A 13914-nucleotide genomic window follows, 5' to 3' on the forward strand; every position below is an offset into this window, starting at 1 on the left:
TTGCTACCTCTTCTCTGTTTACCAAATTATTTTCCCTAACCCTCTCACTTTGCACAGTGCTCCTCCTTCCCTTGCTCTTGTCCTCTCACTAACCCCTGACTTTACTCCCAAGACATTCCCAAACCACTCTTCCCTTTTACCCTTGAGTTTCGTTTCACTCAGAGCCAAAACATCCAGGTTCCTTTCCTTAAACATACTAACTATCTCTTTTTTTTCTCTCATCTTGGTTACATCCACACACATTTAAACACCCCAATCTGAGCCTTCGAGGAGGATGAGCGCTCCCCGCGTGACTCCTTCTTCTGTTTCCCCTTTTAGAAAGTTAAAATTCGAGGAGGGGAGGGTTTCTGGCCCCCCGCTCCCGTCCCCTTTAGTCGCCTTCTACGACACGTGAGGAATGCGTGGGAAGTATTCTTTCTCCCCTATCCTTATATATATGAATAAATAATAAGTTTATTTGTGATCTAGACTTTTAAGTTCTCGTATAAATCAAACAAGGTTACTATACGTTTCAGCGGCGGACAAACGCTGGTTTTCACATATTTCTGCTAGACGAATGGTTGTATCACTATGTATCACTATCACTATGATATTTCAGCACATATCCTTAACACCCGGGCCTAATTTATGGCTGACATACCACATTGCTATATGTGTTATGTGAGGAGTTCACTGAGTGATATTAAGTCTACGCCAGTCATCATACCGAAGGCGTTATAGAGAATCGGACAAGAATGGGGTACTCGTCTAACCCTCCCGCAACACCTCGAACACCCTACCAGATCACTCCCCCCTCCCCAACTCACCCACCCCGACATCGCAGTATCTCCCTCCCCATTTCCGTCTTCACCCCCATATTTACGCCATCCATTGTCTATATTTGATTTTGTCGTATTCTAATTACGTATATAAATAATACGTATGACAGTATGTATATAGGTATCATACATTAGTAATAATATGTAATACAGTTACTCATAATAATATGTAATACAGTTATTGTGTGTGAACGTGAAAACCAGAGTGCGTCAAACGACCATGAAAGCAACAGGTAATCTCGTTGTTAATAACCGACGTGTCGACGGCGACCAGAAGGATGAAGTCAGTTTTGGTTTTGGACAACCAAATGAAATCGTTGATGGTTACTTCATGTGTTCTTTACGTTTTTGAATAAGAAATATATGCCTTAATATAATGTCCACAGTCCCCCATATCCCCTCGCCCTTTCTGATGTATGGGGTACCCCCATCCCGAGGCTACAACCCTAGCGACCACCGAGGCGCGAGCGGTCATCATCAGCAACAATGTTGTCCTTCTGCCTCCGTGGATGCAGGACAGCGTTTGTTCTTCGTCTTGTCACGTTGTACAAACGTGAATGCATCCGCGGTAGAACGTACATAAGTTTGAATAGGTGCGTAGACAATATATTCTGGTTCGAACATACATTATTACATTTATATACATATGAAATATGAAAGTAAAGCAGACTGTATTGTGTCGCAACGTCATATTAATTATCATAGTGAGGTGAGACGAAATGTGTAACATAACATTAATTTTTATGCATACAGGCCTTACGAGAGAGTTGCGCACATCGTGGGCATGACTGTGTCAAGAGTGAGGGGCATAGTCAATACCACCACCACAGCCTCCCCCTCCACACCGGCACCACCAACACCTACATCAGCTGTTTGTGATAACTTTACTCTCGGTGCAATATGGCGCCACATCCACAAGAAGTTTTCGTAAAAACAATATTTAACACTGAGAACCATACCAGCCCACCTGAAAACACATGGTATCCTCCCGGAGGATACATCTGACACAACAGTTTGGTGGATCCTGCACACCATGGGATTTCAATACAGACTGTCACAGCGAACGATGTATGTAAGGAGGGAATCGCTGGACGTTGTGTGTCGTCGGATTGACGCTCTCCGGGCTCTACAGCGCCACCGAGAGGAGGGAAGGAAGGTGGTATATGTGGATGAGACGTGGTTTACCACCAGGATGGGCCACAGTAGGGAGTGGGTAGATACCACACAGGCTCCAAGCATCACCACGTCAGGTACTACCTGGTGAAGGGGAGCGATCTGTAGTGGTCGCAGATGGCACGGACGAAGGCTTTGTTGACGGCTCATACCTGTGATACCCAGCCAAGACCAACCAGGGTGATTATCATGGAGAAATGAATGCCGAACTGTTCCTGCGATGGCTAACAATGCAGCTCCTTCCGTCTCTGCCAGAGCCATCGGTACTTGTGCTAGACAATGCACCATACCACAGCCAGCTGACGGCGGAGAGTCGATGCCCTACCACAGCCACCAGGAAGGCGGACCTCATCAGGTGGCTGGAGCAACGCAAGATTTCCATCCCACTTGCTGCTGCCACTCGCCCTGAGCTGCTGGTCCTCTGCCAGCAGAACCGTCCACAGCCCCAGTATAAGATCGACAACACCATCCGTATGTGGGGCTACGAGGTCATACAGTTGCCACCTGGTCAACCCGAGCTCAACGCCATCGAGCAAGTATGGGGATTTATGAAGCGTCATGTGCGCTCCACACTCCAGCGGTTTACCCGGACGGACCTAAAGGAAAGATTGGAAGAAGCCAGGCAATTGGTACACAAGGACGTGTGGGCGGGAGCTGTTCAACACTCCCGTAAATTTGAAGAAGAATACTGGAGGAGTGACAACATACACGAGGGAGTCGAACCCGTTATTATTAACATCACCAGTGATGATGAAGACGATGACGTTTTCTTTGATAGTGATTACGAATAAATTTGGTTTTCTCATGTCATCATTTTATTTCTACAGTATTATATATATATATATATATATATATATATATATAGAGAGAGAGAGAGAGAGAGAGAGAGAGAGAGAGAGAGAGAGAGAGAAAGTTTGAGAGAGAGAGAGAGAGAGAGAGAGAGAGAGAGAGAGAGAGAGAGAGAGAGAGAGAGAGAGAGAGAGAGAGAGAGAGAGAGAAAGTTTGAGAGAGAGAGAGAGAGAGAGAGAGAGAGAGAGAGAGAGAGAGAGAGAGAGAGAGAGAGAGAGAGAGAGAGAGAGAGAGAGAGAGAGAGTAATTACTATTAAGCATAATATATATATGTATAGAGGGCGAAAATATATGCAGATTATAATATAGATATGAAAGAGGCCAGTCAACAAACTGACAGTATATTAACTGGACCAGGTTAACAGTTTATGATGGGAAGGTACACAGTATGTACTAATAACAACAATAACATTTCCTAGAAGGTCCAGACCACAGGTAATGGCAGTACATAGTGATCACTTGGTTGACCATAAAGACTGTAAAATCGACCTTCTACATACTACATGTATGTAGATATGCTGTTGTACAGTAATTATCAACTTGAAATACGTCTTGCGTCTATGGAATTGTACCATACTGTTAGTTAATAATCATACCTATACATTTACACCAACATAACATTCTATCATAATCATATATTAAGTTATTGGAAAATAGGGAGGGACACAAGGTTGAGTGATGAGGAGTTAGGGGAGAAGAGGAGGGATAACGAGGGCGAGAAGGGGGGGAAATTGGGAGGGTGTTTGGGGGCGGGGCCACACTTTCCTTCGAGAGCGTCAATATGACTACTCGGCTTTGTATTATTTTCACGAGTAAACTCCTCATATAACACATATAGCAATGTGGTATGTCAGCCATACATTTGGCCCGGGTGTTAGTGTGCTGAAATATCATAATGATATGATGAATCGTTTACGAGATATTTGCGAAAAACAGCGTTTGTCCGCCGCTGAAACGTATAGTAGTACATTTTAGATGTAGAAAACTTAGGATCACTTTAACATACATATCATAGCTGAAATCTATCATTGTGAGAAATGATTGCACGTGAACAGTAACTCAGAGTTGAAGATGGAAGATGTCATAGCAAATTGTTGACCTTGAAAAAATCATTGATATACTTTCAGGAAAAAACATCAAACAATCCGAGTTTGTACAAGAAAATGATTTCCACGATGTAGATTTCTCGAGGACAACTATACACACTAAGAGCGCATCTCGAGGACAACTATACACACTAAGAGTGCATCTCGAGGACAACTATACACACTAAGAGCGCATCTCGAGGACAACTATACACACTAAGAGTGCATCTCGAGGACAACTATACACACTAAGAGTGCATCTCGAGGACAACTATACACACTAAGAGTGCATCTCGAGGACAACTATACACACTAAGAACGCATCTCGAGGACAACTATACACACTAAGAGTGCATCTCGAGGACAACTATACACACTAAGAGCGCATCTCGAGGACAACTATACACACTAAGAGTGCATCTCGAGGACAACGATACACACTAAGAGTGCTTCTCGAGGACAACTATACACACTAAGAGTGCATCTCGAGGACAACTATACACACTAAGAGTGCATCTCGAGGACAACTATACACACTAAGAGCGCATCTCGAGGACAACTATACACACTAAGAGCGCATCTCGAGGACAACTATACACACTAAGAGTCGAAGGCATCTCGAGGACAACTATACACACTAAGAGCGCATCTCGAGGACAACTATACACACTAAGAGCGCATCTCGAGGACAACTATACACACTAAGAGTGCATCTCGAGGACAACTATACACACTAAGAGCGCATCTCGAGGACAACTATACACACTAAGAGCGCATCTCGAGGACAACTATACACACTAAGAGTGCATCTCGAGGACAACTATACACACTAAGAGCGCATCTCGAGGACAACTATACACACTAAGAGTGCATCTCGAGGACAACTATACACACTAAGAGTGCATCTCGAGGACAACTATACACACTAAGAGCGCATCTCGAGGACAACTATACACACTAAGAGTGCATCTCGAGGACAACTATACACACTAAGAGCGCATCTCGAGGACAACTATACACACTAAGAGTGCATCTCGAGGACAACTATACACACTAAGAGCGCATCTCGAGGACAACTATACACACTAAGAGTGCATCTCGAGGACAACTATACACACTAAGAGCGCATCTCGAGGACAACTATACACACTAAGAGCGCATCTCGAGGACAACTATACACACTAAGAGTGCATCTCGAGGACAACTATACACACTAAGAGTGCATCTCGAGGACAACTATACACACTAAGAGTGCATCTCGAGGACAACTATACACACTAAGAGCGCATCTCGAGGACAACTATACACACTAAGAGCGCATCTCGAGGACAACTATACACACTAAGAGCGCATCTCGAGGACAACTATACACACTAAGAGTGCATCTCGAGGACAACTATACACACTAAGAGCGCATCTCGAGGACAACTATACACACTAAGAGTGCATCTCGAGGACAACTATACACACTAAGAGCGCATCTCGAGGACAACTATACACACTAAGAGTGCATCTCGAGGACAACTATACACACTAAGAGTGCATCTCGAGGACAACTATACACACTAAGAGTGCATCTCGAGGACAACTATACACACTAAGAGCGCATCTCGAGGACAACTATACACACTAAGAGTGCATCTCGAGGACAACTATACACACTAAGAGCTGCATCTCGAGGACAACTATACACACTAAGAGTGCATCTCGAGGACAACTATACACACTAAGAGTGCATCTCGAGGACAACTATACACACTAAGAGTGCATCTCGAGGACAACTATACACACTAAGAGTGCATCTCGAGGACAACTATACACACTAAGAGTGCATCTCGAGGACAACTATACACACTAAGAGCGCATCTCGAGGACAACTATACACACTAAGAGTGCATCTCGAGGACAACTATACACACTAAGAGTGCATCTCGAGGACAACTATACACACTAAGAGTGCATCTCGAGGACAACTATACACACTAAGAGTGCATCTCGAGGACAACTATACACACTAAGAGCGCATCTCGAGGACAACTATACACACTAAGAGTGCATCTCGAGGACAACTATACACACTAAGAGTGCATCTCGAGGACAACTATACACACTAAGAGTGCATCTCGAGGACAACTATACACACTAAGAGTGCATCTCGAGGACAACTATACACACTAAGAGTGCATCTCGAGGACAACTATACACACTAAGAGTGCATCTCGAGGACAACTATACACACTAAGAGTGCATCTCGAGGACAACTATACACACTAAGAGTGCATCTCGAGGACAACTATACACACTAAGAGTGCATCTCGAGGACAACTATACACACTAAGAGTGCATCTCGAGGACAACTATACACACTAAGAGCGCATCTCGAGGACAACTATACACACTAAGAGTGCATCTCGAGGACAACTATACACACTAAGAGTGCATCTCGAGGACAACTATACACACTAAGAGCGCATCTCGAGGACAACTATACACACTAAGAGTGCATCTCGAGGACAACTATACACACTAAGAGTGCATCTCGAGGACAACTATACACACTAAGAGCGCATCTCGAGGACAACTATACACACTAGAGTGCATCTCGAGGACAACTATACACACTAAGAGCGCATCTCGAGGACAACTATACACACTAAGAGTGCATCTCGAGGACAAACTATACACACTAAGAGTGCATCTCGAGGACAACTATACACACTAAGAGCGCATCTCGAGGACAACTATACACACTAAGAGTGCATCTCGAGGACAACTATACACACTAAGAGTGCATCTCGAGGACAACTATACACACTAAGAGCGCATTCGAGGACAACTATACACACTAAGAGTGCATCTCGAGGACAACTATACACACTAAGAGTGCATCTCGAGGACAACTATACACACTAAGAGTGCATCTCGAGGACAACTATACACACTAAGAGCGCATCTCGAGGACAACTATACACACTAAGAGTGCATCTCGAGGACAACTATACACACTAAGAGTGCATCTCGAGGACAACTATACACACTAAGAGCGCATCTCGAGGACAACTATACACACTAAGAGCGCATCTCGAGGACAACTATACACACTAAGAGTGCATCTCGAGGACAACTATACACACTAAGAGGCCATCTCGAGGACAACTATACACACTAAGAGCGCATCTCGAGGACAACTATACACACTAAGAGCTGCATCTCGAGGACAACTATACACACTAAGAGTGCATCTCGAGGACAACTATACACACTAAGAGTGCATCTCGAGGACAACTATACACACTAAGAGTCGCATCTCGAGGACAACTATACACACTAAGAGTGCATCTCGAGGACAACTATACACACTAAGAGTGCATCTCGAGGACAACTATACACACTAAGAGTGCATCTCGAGGACAACTATACACACTAAGAGTGCATCTCGAGGACAACTATACACACTAAGAGTGCATCTCGAGGACAACTATACACACTAAGAGCGCATCTCGAGGACAACTATACACACTAAGAGTGCATCTCGAGGACAACTATACACACTAAGAGTGCATCTCGAGGACAACTATACACACTAAGAGTGCATCTCGAGGAGCAACTATACACCTAAGAGTGCATCTCGAGGACACTAAACACACTAAGAGTGCATCGAGACACGATACACACTAGAGAGCATCTCGAGGACAACTATACACACTAAGAGTGCATCTCGAGGACAACTATACACACTAAGAGTGGCATCTCGAGGACAACTATACCACACTAAGAGCGCATCTCGAGGACAACTATACACACTAAGAGTGCATCTCGAGGACAACTATACACACTAAGAGTGCATCTCGAGGACAACTATACACACTAAGAGCGCATCTCGAGGACAACTATACACACTAAGAAGCGCATCTCGAGGACAACTATACACACTAGAGTGCATCTCGAGGACAACTATACACACTAAGAGCGCATCTCGAGGACAACTATACACACTAAGAGTGCATCTCGAGGACAACTATACACACTAAGAGCGCATCTCGAGGATAACTATACACACTAAGAGTGCATCTCGAGGACAACTATACACACTAAGAGTGCATCTCGAGGACAACTATACACACTAAGAGTGGATCTCGAGGACAACTATACACACTAAGAGTGCATCTCGAGGACAACTATACACACTAAGAGTGCATCTCGAGGACAACTATACACACTAAGAGTGCATCTCGAGGACAACTATACACACTAAGAGTGCATCTCGAGGACAACTATACACACTAAGAGTGCATCTCGAGGACAACTATACACACTAAGAGTGCATCTCGAGGACAACTATACACACTAAGAGTGCATCTCGAGGACAACTATACACACTAAGAGTGCATCTCGAGGACAACTATACACACTAAGAGCGCATCTCGAGGACAACTATACACACTAAGAGTGCATCTCGAGGAACAACTATACACACTAAGAGTGCATCTCGAGGACAACTATACACACTAAGAGTGCATCTCGAGGACAACTATACACACTAAGAGTGCTTCTCGAGGACAACTATACACACTAAGAGTGCATCTCGAGGACAACTATACACACTAAGAGTGCATCTCGAGGACAACTATACACACTAAGAGCGCATCTCGAGGACAACTATACACACTAAGAGTGCATCTCGAGGACAACTATACACACTAAGAGTGCATCTCGAGGACAACTATACACACTAAGAGCTCATCTCGAGGACAACTATACACACTAAGAGTGCATCTCGAGGACAACTATACACACTAAGAGTGCATCTCGAGGACAACTATACACACTAAGAGCGCATCTCGAGGACAACTATACACACTAAGAGTGCATCTCGAGGACAACTATACACACTAAGAGTGCATCTCGAGGACAACTATACACACTAAGAGCGCATCTCGAGGACAACTATACACACTAAGAGTGCATCTCGAGGACAACTATACACACTAAGAGTGCATCTCGAGGACAACGATACACACTAAGAGTGCATCTCGAGGACAACTATACACACTAAGAGTGCATCTCGAGGACAACTATACACACTAAGAGTGCATCTTGAGGACAACTATACACACTAAGAGTGCATCTCGAGGACAACTATACACACTAAGAGTGCATCTCGAGGACAACTATACACACTAAGAGTGCATCTCGAGGACAACTATACATACTAAGAGTGCATCTGAAGGATATGGTATGTGGGACAGAAATTTGCAAACTTATGCCACTTGCCCTCGCAAGATTTTCATTGAAATTCATTATCAAGAATCTAGCTCTTGATAATCAACAGAACTGATAAATGCAGAATTCATTTTCATGGTGAGGGTGTGAAACATGCAATAGTGTTTTCTTTGGGAAATCTCAATGGGTATCAAGTCCACAATGACATTGTATATTTTTAGTAAGTGTTCATGTAAAATGCTATTGAAGAGGCTAGGTTGGTGACAAGGTGTGGGACACTGCAGAGCATTAAGTAAACATGTTCAGTTATTAAGTGGGTACATAAGGTAGAAGTAATGATTTAATGAAGGAACATTAGATCGGAGCCTCTGGAAACACTGCACTAGAGTTGTCCTCTGTACGTGGACTATGTTAAAGTTGCGGCACTAAGGGCTAAAAGTGACATTAGAGTTCACCAATTATGGATACTCTTTTGCCATGTTTACCCGCTTGAAGGAATAATGAAGGGAACAGGTGCCAGAGATATAGATAGATAGATATTCAGTTACTTCTAGTGACTGATAGCGAGGATTTTACAGTTTAGATACCACATATGTGACACTGGTAGATACTGGTTACCATTCTGATAAAAAGTTTAGAAAAAGGAACCATTTTGGTTGATTTAAAAAGTTAAGAAACAGAGCTTTAATAGTATGACAATTACTTTCATGAAATTTATAAATTCATTGATAAAGAAGGTAAACACATGAAATCTTTTTGTACAGCATTTAGATAAGTCAGATTGCATGTTACTTATGATATAATGAAAATATGTTTAACTTGAAGACAATCCGTAAGAGTAAGAATAAACATCAGTGCCATTTCCAGTCCCATTATCGGTTGCCTGATATTTGATTAGTTTTCAGACTGTATTTTTTTCATCTTGTCTTTTTTCACCTTGGCAAGGTGGCACCAGGAATAAATGGCTGAACCTTGAGGAAAAATCCCTACTGGGTTCCTTCTATTCCTATTTTACAAAGTTAATACAAGAGGAGAGGAATTTCATGCGCTTTTAGACAGCTTGTATAACATGTAAGATATACATGAGTAGTATTCTTTCATCCCATCCCCAGGATTGCAAAAAAAATCACGACTTGAATAATACCTGAACCTTTAAAATTCATTGGAGGTGAGCATGGTCAGAGGGATATTAAACATTCACAGCTTGTTAGGCCATAGTTGATGCTGGAATCACACACATGAACCAGGTTTACATTGTTGTGTTATCCGCTCACCAAGCCAGACCTTTTCAAAGGATATCATTCCACATTCTTGAGAGATCTTACATTACATGCAATTTTCAGGGGACTGATGCAGCATCCATTGATTTATCTTTTTGAACAATTGCCAGGCATTTACACAGTACTGATGCTTCTATAAAGTTTGTTTGATTATGATCAGTTTCTTTTTTATCATAATGTACATATTTAGAACTAATAGATATTGCATCAAAGACGGAATCAAGCAGGGTATGTGAAGTTAGTATGGGTGTTTAGTGTGCAACTTTGTTGTAGGTGGATATCACTGGTACTGTAGTTGCATTCAGGGTTATAGAAGAGGGTTGAAATAAGCATTGCTATAAAAGGCAGGCGTTACACTTTTATGGAGAGTTATTGTGAAGGTCTGCAGAATTCGAGGAAAATGGGGATGGGGTTCTAATACTAATATGGATGCAATTAACGACAAATTTTATATGTCAAAGTGGGAAAGTATTATGAAATCTGTTTGTAAGGACAGAAGACAGTAAGGGTTTGAGGAGTGAAACATATCAGTATTAAATGCTGTAGGTATAATAGAATGGAGAATGATGTAGAAGGGTGTTGAAGAGCAGACATGTTACCAGAATTCTGAAGTATTGAAATGTTGCAGTTTCATTGTATAAGCTTGGTCACTGCCATAATGCATGTTTCTAAGCTGTGGGCCTGAAATATGTTAGTTTCTATAGAGTACAAACATCTGTGGCAGATTTCAACAAGCTAGGTGTCACAGGAAGTGACTGAGTAGAATGATAGATGAAGACTGGCGCTAAAAACCAATAATTTGCCATGCAATTTTGTACTGAAGTTGTTATAGGCATGTAGAATATATATAGAAAGACTGAAGAAATCTTCACCCAGAAATGAAATTGAAATTTTAGCTTATTAGGAGACAGATATTCGTACAAGACAATTTTGTAAACCATAGAAGTTTTGTGGGGCCTAGATGTGGAAAGGGAGCTGTGGTTTCGGTGAATTACACATGACAGATAGAAACTAAGTGTTAACAAATTTGGTCTTTGCTGTCTTTTCCTAGCGGTACTTCGCGTGCCCGTAGAGTGAGGGGGTGCTGTTTCATGTGTGGCAGGTTGGCGACGTAAATGGATGGAGGCAGCAAGTATGATTATGTACATGTGTATATATGCATATGTCTGTATATGTATGTACACGTTGAAATACATAAAGGTGCTTCTGTGGGAGTTTATGTATATACATGTGTATGTGGGTGGGTTGTGCCAATTTTTCGTCTGTTTCCTTGCGCTACCTCGCTACCGCGAAAGACAACGACTAAGAATTATAGATAATACATAGATATATATATTATTTTCTTTATATCAATACTTTGTCGCTGTCTCCCGCGTTAGCGAGGTAGAGCAAGGAAACATAAGAAAGAATGGACCAACCCAACCACATATATATATATATATATATATATATATATATATATATATATATTTTTTTTTTTTTTTTTTTTTTATACTTTGTCGCTGTCTCCCGCGTTTGCGAGGTAGCGCAAGGAAACAGACGAAAGAAATGGCCCAACCCCCCCCCCCCCCCATACACATGTACATACACACGTCCACACACGCAAATATACATACCTACACAGCTTTCCATGGTTTACCCCAGACGCTTCACATGCCTTGCTTCAATCCACTGACAGCACGTCAACCCCTGTATACCACATGACTCCAATTCACTCTATTTCTTGCCCTCCTTTCACCCTCCTGCATGTTCAGGCCCCGATCACACAAAATCTTTTTCACTCCATCTTTCCACCTCCAATTTGGTCTCCCTCTTCTCCTCGTTCCCTCCACCTCCGACACATATATCCTCTTGGTCAATCTCTCCTCACTCATTCTCTCCATGTGCCCAAACCATTTCAAAACACCCTCTTCTGCTCTCTCAACCACGCTCTTTTTATTTCCACACATCTCTCTTACCCTTACGTTACTTACTCGATCAAACCACCTCACACCACACATTGTCCTCAAACATCTCATTTCCAGCACATCCATCCTCCTGCGCACATCTCTATCCATAGCCCACGCCTCGCAACCATACAGCATTGTTGGAACCACTATTCCCTCAAACATACCCATTTTTGCTTTCCGAGATAATGTTCTCGACTTCCACACATTTTTCAAGGCTCCCAAAATTTTCGCCCCCTCCCCCACCCTATGATCCACTTCCGCTTCCATGGTTCCATCCGCTGACAGATCCACTCCCAGATATCTATATATATATATATATATATACACAGTGTATATATATATATATATATATATATATATATATATATATATATATATATATATATATATATATATATATATTTATTTATTTATTTATATATATTCATTTATTTATTTATTTTGCTTTGTCGCTGTCTCCCGCGTTTGCGAGGTAGCGCAAAGAAACAGACGAAAAACATGGCCCAACCCACCCCCATACACATGTATATACATACACGTCCACACACACAAATATACATACCTATACATCTCAATGTACACATATATATATACACACAGACATATACATATATACACATGTACATGATTCATACTGTCTGCCTTTATTTGTTCCCATCGCCACATCGCCATACATGGAATAACATCCACCTTCCCCCTCATGTGTGCGAGGTAGCGCTAGGAAAAGACAACAAAGGCCCCATTCGTTCACACTCAGACCCTAGCTGTCATGTAATAATGCCAGAAACCACAGCTCCCTTTCCACATCCAGACCCCACAGAACTTTCCATGGTTTACCCCTGACGCTTCACATGCCCTGATTCAATCCATTGACAGCACGTCGGCCCCGGTAAACCACATCGATCCAATTCGCTATATTCCTTACCCGCCTTTCACCTTCCTGCATATTCAGGCCCCGATCACTCAAAATCTTTTTCACTCCATCTTTCCACCTCCAATTTGGTCTCCCACTTCTCCTCGTTCCCTCCGTGTATATATATATACATATATATATATATATATATATATATATATATATATATATATATATATATATATATATATATATATATATATATATATATACATATATATATCTTTCTTTCATACTATTCGCCATCTCCCGCATTAGCGAGGTAGCGCTAAGAACAGAGGACTGGGCCTTTGATGGAATATCCTCACCTGACACCCCTCTCCATTCCTTCTTTTGGAAAAATGAAAAAAGAAATGAGAGAGGAGAATTTCCAGCCCCCCGCTCCCTTCCCTTTTAGTCGCCTTCTCCGACACGCAGGGAATACGTGGGAAGTATTCTTTCTCCCCTATCCCCAGGGATATATATATATATATATATATATATATATATATATATATATATATATATATATATATATATATATATATATATATATATATAGATATATATATATATATATATATATATATATATATATATATATATATATATATATATATATATATATATATATATATATATATA

At 41.8% G+C, this 13914-nt stretch overlaps 1 pseudogene; it reads left to right on the forward strand.

Moving 5' to 3' along the window:
* The first annotated feature begins 1304 nt into the window (after positions 1-1304).
* On the forward strand, positions 1305-2782 carry LOC139763326 (uncharacterized; annotated as a pseudogene).
* Positions 2783-13914: the final 11132 nt, after the last annotated feature.

Source organism: Panulirus ornatus, chromosome 46 (assembly GCF_036320965.1).
Source record: "Panulirus ornatus isolate Po-2019 chromosome 46, ASM3632096v1, whole genome shotgun sequence".
Classification (NCBI taxonomy): domain Eukaryota; kingdom Metazoa; phylum Arthropoda; class Malacostraca; order Decapoda; family Palinuridae; genus Panulirus; species Panulirus ornatus.